Raw genomic sequence first — 15238 nt, forward strand, 5'->3', positions numbered from 1 at the left:
AAACGGATACTTTGACTGCCTGTTGCTATGGTTACTCACAGCTGATGTAGCCAGCGCATTTATTTATTAATTTCGAATGGTAAACAGTCAGTTTCACCAGAACTCCTTTACTAGGTGTCTTCTATCACTTGGACACCCTGCAGCCAATCAGAATCGAGTATTCACCCAGACTATGGTATAATGAGAGTAAGTTGACATGTAGTTGCAAAGTTACTTGTAGTTAGAAGAAGTCTAAAGTGGACTATTGAAATAAAGTGTTACCCTTTTCAAACAATCTGCTAAAACCCAGTTCAAAAACCAGTTTGAATGATTCATTCATGAATCAGACTAATCTCCATTGCTCACAGGAGGGGACAATTAACAGTGAATAACAACTTTCCATTTGTCCGTCTCACGTTAAGTCAAGTTATCATGCAGCTTCAGAAGTATGGACCACTTTTATGATGTGTTTGCAACCTTTTTGAATCTTGACAGCTCCAGTCCCCATTCACTGTAAATTGTCTTAGAAAAAAAGAAAAATCAATAGATTCTTCCACATTTTCCATGTTGTGTTGCAAGGATGAATAAGTCATACAGCTTTGGAAAGACATGAGTGTTTAAAATTCGAAATAACTAAGATTATAACATCAACATACTTTTATGTGTTTCAGCAAATGTGTATATGTAGGGCGAGTGAAAGTGAGCCTCTGTAATCCCTGCTGCTATGCATGTAAAGGCTGGAGAATGTGTTTATGGAGGTGATGGAGTTGCACTGTGCCGTCATTGGTGGTAGAGCACAAACACACACATGCACACACATAAACACAGGATCTGCTTTCATAAAAGCCCTGTAATCCCACTTCTACGAACGCCTGAGAAAGTCAGGCAGCTGCCACCAATAAGTAAACGTCTAAAAAAATGTATTAGTGAATGAGTATGTGCATGTGCGTGTTTGTGTGCAGACAGCTGTCTGGAAAGACGCTGCACACCTGCAGTTTGTGTGGTTCCTCATTCCCCATGTCTTTCTCAAAATGAGTGATTTTACCAAATCCTTCATTCACCCCCCTCTCAAAAAAGGGCCCTGTCTACCTGCACAGGTCTGCGTGTATTGTTAGCTTGTCTCAGACTAGTGCACGGCACTTTGATGCACTTCAGGCAGCTGGAGGAACATGTCTGGACCGACACCTGTACACTCAACCAACCTGGACCTACTGTGTTTGCAGTGAGTGTGATTAGTCCTCACCCAGTAACCTACAAAGAGCCTATAATTGTCTATTGCTTTTTAAGGGTCTCTTAAAGCAATTTATAAGTTACACGCAAAGAAAACAATTTACTTTAAAGCTGCTCTAAGTGATGTCACGCGTTTTTTAGGCCAAAACATTTTTTGTCACATACAGCAAACATCTCCTCACTATCCGCTAGCTGCCTGTCCCCTGAACACACTGTCAAAAAACGTGGTCTCTGCAGACACCCCAAGCTCCACAAACGGCAACAAAAACAAACTGGGCTAACCCGCACCACGAAACATAACAAACTGTTCCAGCCAATAACCGACAAGAAGGATTTGGGGGTGGGGTTTGGGGGGGTTAGTGCGCGGATGAGGAGGAGGGAGGGTCTAGCTAGCCTCCGTTTTGTTTGACAATACTTTAAACGTCAACAAGAAGTGACGTCATCCGACATCGCTTAGAGCACCTTTAAGTACTTGTCCTGAATGAAGAACTGTTACCCAGGGGGCTTGAAACATGAATGTTTCTAGACACAAGTTTGACTTCATGCAGTCCCCAAATGCAATTCATTATCCAAATGCAAAATAAATTGTCTAATATTTTTCTTAAAATGAAAGACATACACAGAGACACAAAGAAACATATATTAACAGGTCTTGACATTAACGGTATTGCTCACTAGTAGGGCTGTCACTTTACGTTCGAAAATCGATTGCACAATCGATCGGACCAACCAACACAAGTATCGAAAACGAAAATAGGGAATCGATTTTAACGGCCTTTTTTTTTTCTTTTTTTTACCAAAAATGTGTTTTAGGTGGACAGACCAACACAGCACACAGAACATGTAGGATGGCGGAAAATAACAATGTCTTTTCTGTTAACCAAATGCTTTTTAATATTCGCTATTACTTCAATGCAAGTGAACAAGCGCGCCGCTATTTGTTGCGTAGTGACGTGTGTGTTCAAGTAAGCCAGAAATGCACAGATTCTGCTCAATACGCTGTATTTAATATGAGGACTCACGAGTTGCGTATTTGCGCAGATTTGGCTTACACGAACTTCCACAGCAAAGAAAGTGAGTAAACATAGAAATACGCCAGATTGGCTCGTGATTTGACAGCGTTACCCGCCAAAGTTAATTTTTACCCGCATTTGGTGGGTTGGAGGGTGTTAATTTCAATCCCTGAATGTTGCGCTCCTGTTTGTCATTGTGCACGAAACTTCACGCCAATAAATCATCAGAAATATTGCTGACTTGTGCGTCTCAAGCGCCCTCTTTACACTCGTCCTAATGCCTGTTAGTTGTCCGTGGATTTGCCTATATTTAGTGTTGAAAATGGAAACGTCTTTAGACATGGAAAATCGATTTTACAATCGATTCAATGAACACTTATGTCTCAAAAATCGAACAGGATTTTTTCACAAAAGTGACAGCCCTACTCACCAGCCACTGTGGCTAGTGGTTTTCCAAAATTAGCCACTCAGCATTTTCACTGGCCACAATTTTGACATTGATACCATGGGGGAAAACTGCCATATAGATCTTTTTAATAGGCTATTATCTCATAATTTAGCAGCAGGTATATGCTGTCACTTTAAGACCTGACACACAGATCCATTATAAAGTTACACATGCATTTTCTTTCTAAATTTTTACATTCACTTAAAACATAACTGACTGTGTTTACGTGAATACTCGCCAAGACCGGCATATTGACATTATTTTATGTGTATTTGAATGTTTAAGCACAATAAGCAGCAAAAAATAACTCAATTTAGTACTGATAGGCGGCTTTATGTGAGCATGCTTTGGGTGTGAGCAAAAAATCTGCGGGAATGAGTAAAATTATGTGCAATCCAATGCCGAACAGCAAGCCCTGTAACACCAACAATATTCATCCGGTGCAAAAGAAACGAGCAAGTAAGTGGGGTAGGCGGGTTTGTGTGTCAACTAGCTGTCGGAGTACTTTTAAAAGACTACTATCAAAAAATGTATAGGCTATGTTATATCTAAAATTCAACCCGCCAAAGTGGCTAGTAGGAGTGACTGTATTACACCCCACTGCTGGGTGGGTGTCAATGTCAAGCCCTGTATATAAACACAGTGGTTTTTTACTTTCTATTCATTACGGAATCTGAGAAAAAAGATGTAATCACAATTTACAGAAAAATATTAAGCAGGATAACTGTTATCAACATTAATAATAATAATAATAAAGCAGCAAATCAGCATATTAGAATGATTTCTCAAGGATCATGTGACACTGAAGACTGGAGTAATGATGCTGAAAATTCAGCTTTGCATCACAGGAATAAATTACATTTTTAATATATATTTAAATAGAAAAAATTAAAACTCCTTTTTAAAAACCCTTAATGGTTGTGTATAGTGTATAGTGGGGGGTTAAGTTACAAGCAGCTCAAAATAAGATTGCACCCGTCACGAATCAGCAGGGCTGTCTACATTGAAAGCCCTTAGCATTTAAGACTCTTGAGTTAAAGTGACTGTGCTCATTAGCTATTTTGGTTTTGAAATGACTTTGGAAGTAGTTTAACAGAGGCAGAATCTGGTAACAGAAACCAAAGGCGTTAGCATCTTGAATTTAAATTCTTGAAAACTAATTACCGTTGGTGTGCATCCAAAACAGCATGAGTCAGTTATTTATGAGTCTCAGTTTTCGCTTCGTCTCTCTCTCTCTCTGTTTGGCTGCGTCCGAAATCGCGTACTATGTGAGTAGGTACTACATTTAAATAAGAACGTACTTCGCGACCGTTAAAAAAGTACGTTCTATATAGTATGAATACGGGTAGTATGAATGGAGTCCGGACGTACTACATGCGCCATGTTGGAATTGTCACGTGACATCCGCTGTCATAACAGCGCGGAAATTTAAAGAGCCCATTCCACTGACTGCACCAACTTCGCGCTGTTTTTAGTTCTGCTTTCTGTTTTCATCGGCGTCTGTCAGCTGCTCGCAGATCACGCCTTCATCGAGAGCTTTTGCGGAGTTTCTCAAATAACGTAAGTAACATTTATTTACCTAATAAATTTTACTTCAGAAAACACACACACAAACCTATGAACAATGACAGATGTTGATTTTTGGCAAGGAAAAAACAATTTATTTGCTTGTGATATTACCATCGATGAATAAACATGAATGAATCAATAGATACATGCATGTGTGTCTGTGTGTACCTGTTACCTCTATTGATTCATTCATTGATGGTAGGCTAATAGCACAAGCGGTGTGCCTGTTTGCTTGTGTATGTACGTGTGTGTGTATATATATATATATATATATATATATATATATATATATATACATATACATGTATGTTAGATTTTATGGCAATAGGTTCTTTTCATTGCCATTACAGTGAAATTACTGAACACAAATATACAAGCTTGTTAAAAATTATAATTCATTTAAACTACTACATCTGAAGTCAAATATATAATGTTATATATATATACACATTTGACTTCAGATGTAAAGTGACATCTTAAAATTTCTTCTAGAATTATAGTTTTTATCAAGCTTGTATATTATGATATATATATACACACACAGACATATATTCAAATACATCATGCATAAGAAATGGATCATATACATATAAATACATACATATTATATTTATAAATAAGCCAACACAGGAAACAAGTGTCTTGTTGATTCAAATTGTATTTTATATTAAAACTATATAAATGTTTACAGATTGTGAGCCCTACTGCCACCTGAATGCTGCTGTGCCAATTCTTTGGCTGTATTTTGAAGATGGAGCTGACCGGGGCGGAGGTCAGCTCCATCTTCAAAATACAGCCAAAGAATTGGCACAGCAGCCTCCGACTTTCACGGCAGTCCATCCAGTCCCTGATTGCTGCAGTGAAACCAGATTGCGACCATGGGTGGGAAAAGGACGTTGAGGTGCTGGTGTTCCCGACCTTTACTGGCTGGCCCATGCAGCATCGTACCGGGTCGTGCCACTCGCCTTTGACATCCCGAAGTCTACTGTGCACAGAATGAGTAAGGCAGTCATCAGCATTTTGAGACAGGTTATCGCTTTCCCCAGCGTAGATGACCTGGAGGCAGTGGGAGCAGGTTTTACCCAGCTGGCAGGGTCTCCAGCTTTCAGTGTAGTAGCTGGTGTATCACATCCGCATCAAACCACTAGCAAGTGACGTCCAGTGCTACTTCAACCGGAAAGCTTAATTCTATCCAGCTGCAGGCCATCACTGACCACCAGGGGAAGTTCCTCGACATTTTTGTTGGGTATCCTGGGTCGGTGCACGATGCCAGGGTGCTGAAGAACAGCCCTGTGTACACTGGCCGGCTGTTTCCTCCTGCAGGAAAGTGCATCCTTGGAGATGGTGGGTATCCTTGCCTCGTCTTGTACACATGCGTTGAAAAAAAAACATATTGAATCATTTTAAAGTGATGCCCTACAAATGAGATTGCTATTATCAAAGTCCCTTTAGATCTTTTTAGAAACCTGTGAAAGTTACCTTACTGAAGCTGCTAAAGTTAATTGTCTTTCCTCATGATGACACCATAATATATTTTTTTTAATACTTTTCCTTTTGGTGGTGCTTTAAGCTGTATTATACTAACTTATGCCTAAGTTATGTGATTTTGTTTTAAGCTTTGTATTCTGTATCCATTTAAAAGTTAATACACAAGTGATTTGGTGCCTAAAGTGGAAGAATGGGTAGATGTAATGCTAAGCATTTATTAGATGGAAAAGCTAACTGCGTCATTAAGATTGGAAGTCGATAAATTTAACAATATCTGGAAAGGATGGATTAAATATATTAGGCAACATAGAACGGATTTTGTTTAGAGACTTGTGGTAAGGTCTGAATGTTTTATGAATACCTCTTTAATGTACTATGTAGAAGGATGAAGAAAGCAAATTTACTATGCAAGGATTGTCACGGAGAGTAACACATACCACACCCCAGTTCTAAGCTACAATTTTATTTTAGTTTTATGTTTATGTTTGGTTTATGTTTCAAAAAACGAATGTCTTATCATTAAGGGAATTCAAGGAAAAACAAGTTTTGACTATTTAAATATTGTCAATGTTTGCCTTCCTTGTTGTTCTGTAAAATTCATATTGTGAAAAGACAATAAAATATAAATGAAAAAATAAATAAAAGTTAATACACAACAATAAAGCAAATACATTTTAAAGGTGTCTGAAGTGTGTGGGTATTTCTCTACAGTGCGGCATTCATAGTCAGACAATATATTTTTCAGATATACCTGGAATTTGCTTGTTTGCTTGTAAAACATATAATTCGTTAAAAGATTGCATTACAGGGCCAAACATGAGCATGATTCAACCATGACAGAATTCTTATTTTGGGGTGAACTATAAAAAGAATAAAAAATAACGGTAACACTTTACTTGAAGGGGGGCGGCATAAGACTAACATGACACCTTCATAATAATGACATGACACATGTTTGTTTATGACAACTCATTAAGTGTCATTTGCTCAATTATTACTTTTTTAATGCAAATATGACATTTTTTTAGACAAACTTGACACTGACAGGTTATGATGTAGGCCTATTGGTTTATGTCAAGTTGTCATGACAAAGACATCTCAAACTGTCATATTTGCATTAAAAATGTCAAAATTGAGCGAATGACACTTAGTGACAGTTGTCATAAACATGCATAAAACCACCTTAATATTAATGACATGTGTCATGTCATGATTATAAAGGTGTCATGTCAGTCTTATGCACACCCCTTCAAGTCAAGTGTTACCAAAATAACTTACTTTATATTTTTGTTTAAGGTTTTGCCCTCTAGGCTCTGCTCTGTGATAAAAACTGCAATAAATGCACAGAAATCAAGCATAAAAGAAATGCAGTAAGAGATTGAGTCGAAATGTTTACATCTAAGCTACAAATAACTTACCATTGAATCTACATATTATTAATCTTACCATTTTGCCCCTGCAAAATCAACACAGGATTTAACATGTGATGAACTATGGTCAATCTATTAATGTTACATTGACAAGTTGAGGTTAGTTACACTTGTTAACAGTAGTTTGCTATGTAGCCAACACATATTTCATAATAACAACACCGGTAAAGGAGAAATAAAATCGTTTTAAAATAAATAAAATAAAAGTTGTGTAACTATCTCATTAAACTGCGAAACAACGAACGTCTTTGTTTAAAGAAAACAGAGTTAGCTAGCTGACAGGCATTAGCTCGTTCTGTTCGGTAATAATGATAATGATAAAAAGTGTCATTTTGCAGCCAATTCAGAAAATTGTACCCGCGATTTACATTATTTACATTATTTAAACGTTTAACACGTCAATGGTTTACTTATATGATGTTAAACAAACACAATTTAACCACAAATAAACAAAAAGTGTTTTATATAGTACTTACACTTGAAAACTCCCGCGTCTCCGGTTTCCGGCATTTTCAAATATAACGGCGTCAACTCCTCTCCCGTGGCATCATGGGATAGCAAAGTGTCCATCGTATGCGCACTTCAGAATCTCGCCGGAAGTAGTAGGTCATCCGGGTACTTTTCGCATACTGTTTTTCGAATTCTATGATTTCGGACATACTACTCTGCTCGCGTACTGTTTTTCGCATACTATATAGTATGGAAGTACGCGATTTCGGACGCAGCCTTTGTCTCTTTCATTTTGAGACGGTCTGTACCTTTCTTTGAAAATAAACACACTGCTTATTAGTTGCACATAAATCAACTCCTTCCGTACTGACACTACACGTTAGACTTCATAACCTTAACCACACAAGAAGCGGATATAGCCAAAGGTGTTTTACCACAAAATTACTACAATAATAGTGTAGACTACACCTCCCTCAGAGTTACAGGTAAAACCTCAAAATACAAGTTACCGCCATTTGGCTTTAGCATTTAGGCTAACGATACCCATCATCAACTTAGAACAAACAGCTAAAGCTCTACACTAGCGATTTTCAGGTGGGTCGCCTGAACATCTAGCTGAATAATTACCTAGTGGAGGCTCAAAAAAACAGGGCATGAAGCAAGCAGTCAGATCATGACTTTAAAAGGTGTTAGGGATTCACTCACAAATTTAAATTTTGTCATTAATTACTCACCCTCATGTCGTTCCAAACCTGTAAGAATTTTGTTCATCTTCGGAACACAAATAAAGATATTTTTGATGAAATCTGAGAGCTTTCTCTCCCTTTGTTGACAGGTAAGCAACTACCACTTTCACGCTATAAAAAGTTCATAAAAGAGAACTTTTCGTCGCCCCCAGATCGCAGATCCTAACAATTGGGTTCTTGTCGGATGCCTTCTCCTTGTCGCGTGGCTGTCGTCAGGGTTGCCCTTCTTCTCCCGCGCTCTTTTCAATTGCAATTGAACCACTGGCTATTGCCTTGCGATCAGATATATCCATCACCGGCATAAAAATTGGAATGGAAGAGCATAAGCTTGCACTCTATGCAGACGACTTATTAGTATTTATCTCTCAACCTATTACATCATTTCCCTCGTTATTGATTAATCTTAAAAAATACAGTGCTGTATCGGGATATAAAATTAATTACTCAAAAAGTGAAGCTTTCCCAATCAATATGACAAATCATCACATAAGTCAACTTCCAGTTCAATTTAAATGGTGCTCTGAGGGCTTCAAATACTTAGGAATTAATATCTGTGGCACTTGTGACAAAATATATGAAGAAAATTACTCCTCATTGCTTAATAAATCTAAAAAAGAGTTACTTAGATGGATGGCCCTCCCCCTATCCCTGATTGGCAGGATTAACACAATAAAAATGAATCTATTACCCAAATTTATTTACCTATTCCAGTGTTTACCACTGAAGGTCCCTATGCCATTTTTCAAGGAATTAGATAAATCACTTACTTCCTTCCTGTGGCACAACAAAACACCGAGAGTCAAACTCCTTACCTTACAGGCACCTTATTCTAAAGGCGGCTTGAATCTCCCAAATTTTAAAATGTATTATTTGACTGCACAACTTCGTGCCTTGTGGAATGTGGTTTCATTGCAGAGTAGATGAAGTAAAATGGATGTCAATAGAACAATTTGAATTACAGGATAATACATTAACTATTATACCATTTTTGGAATCTAAAAAGAAACTAAAAACAATCACACAAAATTCAATAATTTCTGTTACATTTGACGCCTGGCAGCAATAACATGCATTAGTCGGACAAAACATAAAATTATCGGTTTATTCACCTCTTACAAATAATCCCAGCATTCCAGCAGCTCTAGCTGATGGAATTTTACAAAACTGGGAGAGAAAAGGAGTAAAAATTGTCAGTGATCTTTATATTAATAATGTCTTTTTAAGTTTCAGTCAAATGTCAGAAATTTATGATATAGATAAACATAACTTCTTCAAATATTTTCAAATTAGAAGCTGGATCAAGAGTCAAACTAAAGATATTTTTCCACACAGACCCGAGGAATCTTTGCTTGAAAAATGCATCTTTAATCCCAAGCACAACAGAATTAAAGGGTTAATATCTACAGTGTATAAAACTACAATTGAAAACTTATCGATTTATGATAGACACACAAATAAAGTAAGGTGGGAATCTGATCTTGGGTGTACCTATACAGACGAGAATTGGAACAGATTATTGGAATTGGCACAAACAAAATTGGTGTCTACTAAACACAGACAAATTCAATTCAATATTTTTCATAGAACTTATTTTACACCATACAGGTTAAGTAAATTTGGAAATGACATCTCCGATCAATGTCAAAGATGCACCATTTCTGTCGGAACTCTTGTCCAATGTCCATATGCTATGGAGTTGTTCCCGTTTGAAACCATACTGGGCTTACATCATATCAGTAATTTCTCGGGTTTGTGGACAGCCTCTGGATGCTGATCCCAGGATTTGGTTACTGGGGGACATAACCCTATTGAAGCTGAACTCAAATATGAAGCATTTTGTGTTGTTGGCAGCAACGGCTGCCAAAAAGTGTATACTGAAGGATTGGAAGAGTGTCACCCCCCCCAGCCAAAAACACTGGGCCAATGAACTCCTGTCGTATTGCACACCAGAAAAAATTCTTCACTCTATCCGAGGAAAACTAGATGTATTTGAACTGACTTGGACTCCTTTTCTGAACATCCTGACCCAACTTGATATGACCACAGACTAATTGTAAATCTATGTTTATTACTGCTTATTTATTTTTTTATTTTTTTGAATAGTCAATACCTTGCTTGTGGAGAGAGGGCTGTTTTTTTTTTTTTTTTTTTTTTTTTTTTTTTTTAATGTAAAAAAAATTATAAATAAAATGTATAAAAAAAAAAAAAAAAAAAATAAAAAGTTCATAAAAGAGATCGTACAACGAATCCTAATTTCCCGATGAGACACAATCACTTTATATGATGAACAGATTTAATTTGGTCTTTTATATTCATCAACTCACACATGATTTGTGGTAAACGGAAGCTCAAGCAATGAGGTTCATTCTTGTGTTACACACCACATTTGAGCTTCAGCAAGAACCAATGAGGTTTGTTCTCGTGCGTCAAGCAGGTTCGGTTGAGCTTCTGTTTATGTTCGCTGATCATTGTTTAAAGTCGGCATGAAATCAAATTTGACAAATCTTCTTTTTATATGTAATATTGTAGTGTTTATTATAAATGATTTATCTGTGCACTTCATTATTTTTTTTTTAAATTCATGTACCCTTATAATCTTTAATCAAATAAAGATTATAAGGGTATTACCCTTCATTACCCTTCCCTCCCCCCTCGAAACGACCTCTCTTCTCTTTCGGTCACGTGCAATGGCGAAAGGGTGCGGCCAGAGCCGATGAGGGTGCGGCTATCGGTGCACCGCCTCTCAGAGAAGATACATTAAAATCTCCCTCCATTTTGTTTGCAACGCCCAACCTCCAACGATCCAATCAATTCCCGAAGGACGAAATCAAGCCCCGCCCTAAATTTTTTTATAATTTCAGAAGCCGTTTCACTCGGATATACGTCACAACAAGGAAAAAATGACTATCTCAACTTCCGTTACATGCCGACTTTAAATGTGAATAAATTAAATCTGTTCATCCTATAAAGCAATCGAGTCTCTTCAGACAAATTGGACTAAACCGTTCAATTCATATGGATTGGTTTACCATCTCTTTATGAACTTTTTGAAGTGTCAAAGTGGCAGTTAAGTAGCTGTCAATGGAAGGACAGAAAGCTCACAGATTTCATCAAAAGGATCTTCATTTGTGTACCAAAGATGAACCAACATCTTGCGAGTAGCCTAAATTATGACAAAATTAAACATTTTGGGTGAAATATCGCTTTAACTTAAAAAAAAAAACCAGAACATTTCTGAGAAGGTTTAACCATGAAAACTAACTGTCTAAACACACGCTCTCAACATGCATGCATACGTACTGTACATAAACACATACATACTGTATAGGTAAATGAGTAGATTTGCCCCACTAATTGGCCATTGTGACACATTCCAACGCTTTATAAGTGTTTATGCTTATAGTTTGCTAAACGAGAAAAACATGGGAAAAGAACATGGCTGTAATTTCCTGTATCAGTTCATCTGAGGCCAGAAACCAGACTGGTTGAATGGCCTTCTTTGTTGATACTAAGATACAAAATCGGTCATTTGCATGCAATGATAAATGTTGTTTACTTTCGACTTACACATGACTGAAACGACAGGTAAGCAGAATGAAAATGATATATGAATGTGCTCCGCTGATTACAAGCCACACGCATTCAAATACACACACATAGACGAGAGGATATTTTACACTGAGGAGGGAATTGTAGTTACATAATGCATTCTGATGTTTAATGATGATGATTCTGCTGTTAAATATTGAGTTACTGGTTTACATTTGTAGGCCATATAAACTGGGTAATATCCATCAACTTACGGCTCGTCAGTAGTGGTTAATTTGGGCCATTTCAACCAGCAGCAGAAAACTAGACCCAGCCCTCTGGGGAGACAAAAAGTCCACCAACATATTAGCTACAGCCATACGAAAGAAGAAGAGCGGCTCATTTTAAACCCAACCACCCCATTTAAAAGTATCTCACCCATTTTTCTCTTTAAGTAGACCTGGAAAGGCAGTTATGGGATTTGGGTCACTGAAATCACACAGTACCTCAGTCAGCACACTCCCCGGGAAGCACAGCACCCTCTTTACTCCCTCCTCTCGCTCTAAGTTTGGGGTACGAGGGTTCAATGGCCTCCTCATTTCACACAGTGTTGGATGGCAGGGTCTGTATATTTGTGTCTCTATTAATGCAGCAGAAAACAGCAATGTTTGAACAGAATACTTGCAAACTTAATACGTATTGCACAATATATATTGCATACTGCTATAATATTTTAATAAATAGTATGCTATGTGGAAACAGTACATGACACACCTTGCAAATATTAATTTTTATGCACAAATGTCTTAATGTTTAGCAGTCCAATCAAATAAGCAAAATAATTGGCTGAATAAATACATTTAAAAAGATCGCATGCAGTGTTTTGCTTTGCACATTTTGTAGTTTCCTTATGCATAATATTCACTTTGCATACTTTTCACAGTAAACAAACAGCATGCTACTTTCATTAGAAAAAACAGTAGACGAGTAAGCCCTATTTCTGCTAAAGAGCCTGTAATGCGTACACTAAATCACCCTTACTTTAAGGCTGTCTTGAAGTCTACCCTTTACTTTGGGTCCCGTCTTGCTTGCACACTCCATCTCTCTCGACCTCTCTAACTTTAGCGCATCTCTGAGCTGTGAGCAGGAATAATATTGAGATTTCCTGTTTCTCACAGTGCAGCAGTGGCTACAGAAACCAACAACGAGTTGTGGAAGCCTTCGTAAATTTCACATCAGCCCAACACACATATTCGCAAACACTTGACCTGACAAAGCCCTTCATCTCTTCACAAGAGAGAGATCCATCCCAGCTCAGATTTGTACCTGACATGTCAGTGCCTTCAGACCACACTACAACGGCAGTAGGATTTGTGAGGTAAAAATCCATTAAGTGCTGCATTTACGTTGTGTCAGAATCACAGTAATTATGTAATTATGAGATGTCAACAGAGAAGTTCACATCCTTGGAGTTTCTACTGCAATGCTTACAACCCCAAATGAATCTGTGTATTGTTGTCAACAGCAACATACTAACTATATTAATTCAGCTCTATTTGCTCTTGCTAAATCTTGAAGAACAAATAAAGCACACAAGGAAACATTAGGCTACAAACAAGGGGGATTTTTTTTTTTTTTTTTGGCAATTTCCAATTAGCCTGAAGTTGTTATGCAAAGGTACAGTAGTTTCTGTAGTCAGTGTTATTTCAGCCAAATTTCTCATATAAAAAAAAAACGTTTTAAGGGGCTATAAGAATTGTGTTGTATAAAAAATATGAATCATTTTTATTGCCAATGTGTGAACAGCTTAACAAAACTGTCTATGAAAAGCCTTAGAAAACCAGTAGACTTTTTGCCAGGGAAATCAAAAGGATGTGACATTTACGCGCGCTCCCGAGAGGCTGTCTTAAATTCTATGACACATGAATCAAATGCTTACCTAAGCAATATTCAGGATAATGCAGAAAGAACTATTCTGTACTGCAATGCCAAAGTGTCATGCAAAAAAAAATGCATTATTTCAGCCTACTTTATAATCAAAATATAATAACAGTGTTTAATTACCTCATCTGTCGACATGATACCTGATGATCAGATGTTTTCTTGACTGCTGCTTTCTCTTCTCACCGCCGTAATTTTTGTTGTGTGGAAAGCGCACAGCACATATTAAGCTACACTAAACGTCGCTTTCTGCAGCGTGGGTGCCGTCGGGGTGTTCGTTAAAAGTATATTGCTGCAATTTACAACTTTTTATTAATGAGCAAAGAACGAAAAAGGACTTCGCCATGAGTAGCCGTGAGGAGCAGTGAATCACGCTTGTACGTTAGTGACGTGTGCACGAGAGAGTGCGAGCGCGAGCAATAAGTTGCTGTCTTGCAGTTCACTTAACGGCCACAGGCGTCGCTAATAACAAGAGATTCTTTTTTCTTTTTTATATTTTTTCTTTTTTATTAATGCCATGCACCAGAACAATACGATGAGACATAATCATTCAAAGTAAAAAAAAAAAAATACAAAGTAAATAAAGTAAAATAAAATAAAACAGTGCCAGAGGACAAGAAAAAATGTATAACAAACAACTATTTTATACAACATCATACCTGCTTACAATGCTATAAGCTCTAATTGCCTTTTTACTTGTGCAATTACACAAAACAGAACAATAAAGCTTGAAATCCTTTTTAAAGCAAGAAAAGTTAGGTTTGGAGTCAGACCATTTCATTTTATGATTGTGAAACATTCCCATTAACATTAACAATTGGATGAAATAGCCTATGCCTTATCTTTATCAGTCCCATGATCATTGAAGTGTATCATTATGTCAAATCACTCAGCTGCAAATCAATGTTTTTTCTTAATTAAACGCTACACATCAATCCAAAATATTTTTGTATGCATGCAATGGAAAAATAAATGAAAAATTGGTTCCTTTTCACCTTTACAGAAATTACAAGAGTAATCAATATTAATTTAAAACGTTCCAGCACATGTTTTACTGGATATATTCTATGCATTATTTTAAAAGAGACTTCTTTTACTTTATAACAAGGGTTTCTGAATTTGTCTCATTTCAACTGAAGAACGTCACTGTCCATGAACCTAAAGCATAGTTGTTGTCTTGGGATTGAAAAAGTGGCCATTTTTATTCTGTTAAGTCTACAAGGTAATACTAACTACAGTAAATATGGCTATTTACATAGCTGGCTACATTCCGTTCAATATTTTGGAGTCTATAGTTTTGTTATTGTTGTTGGAAAAAAATAATACTACTTATTCGGCATGTATAATATTGACAAAAAAAGTATCAGTAAAGACATTTATAATTTTACAAAAATGATCTATTTTAAAAAAAACAAT

Source organism: Rhinichthys klamathensis, unplaced genomic scaffold (genome assembly GCF_029890125.1).
Source record: "Rhinichthys klamathensis goyatoka isolate OS25496 unplaced genomic scaffold, OSU_Roscu_1.1 h1tg000972l_1, whole genome shotgun sequence".
Lineage (NCBI taxonomy): Eukaryota > Metazoa > Chordata > Actinopteri > Cypriniformes > Leuciscidae > Rhinichthys > Rhinichthys klamathensis.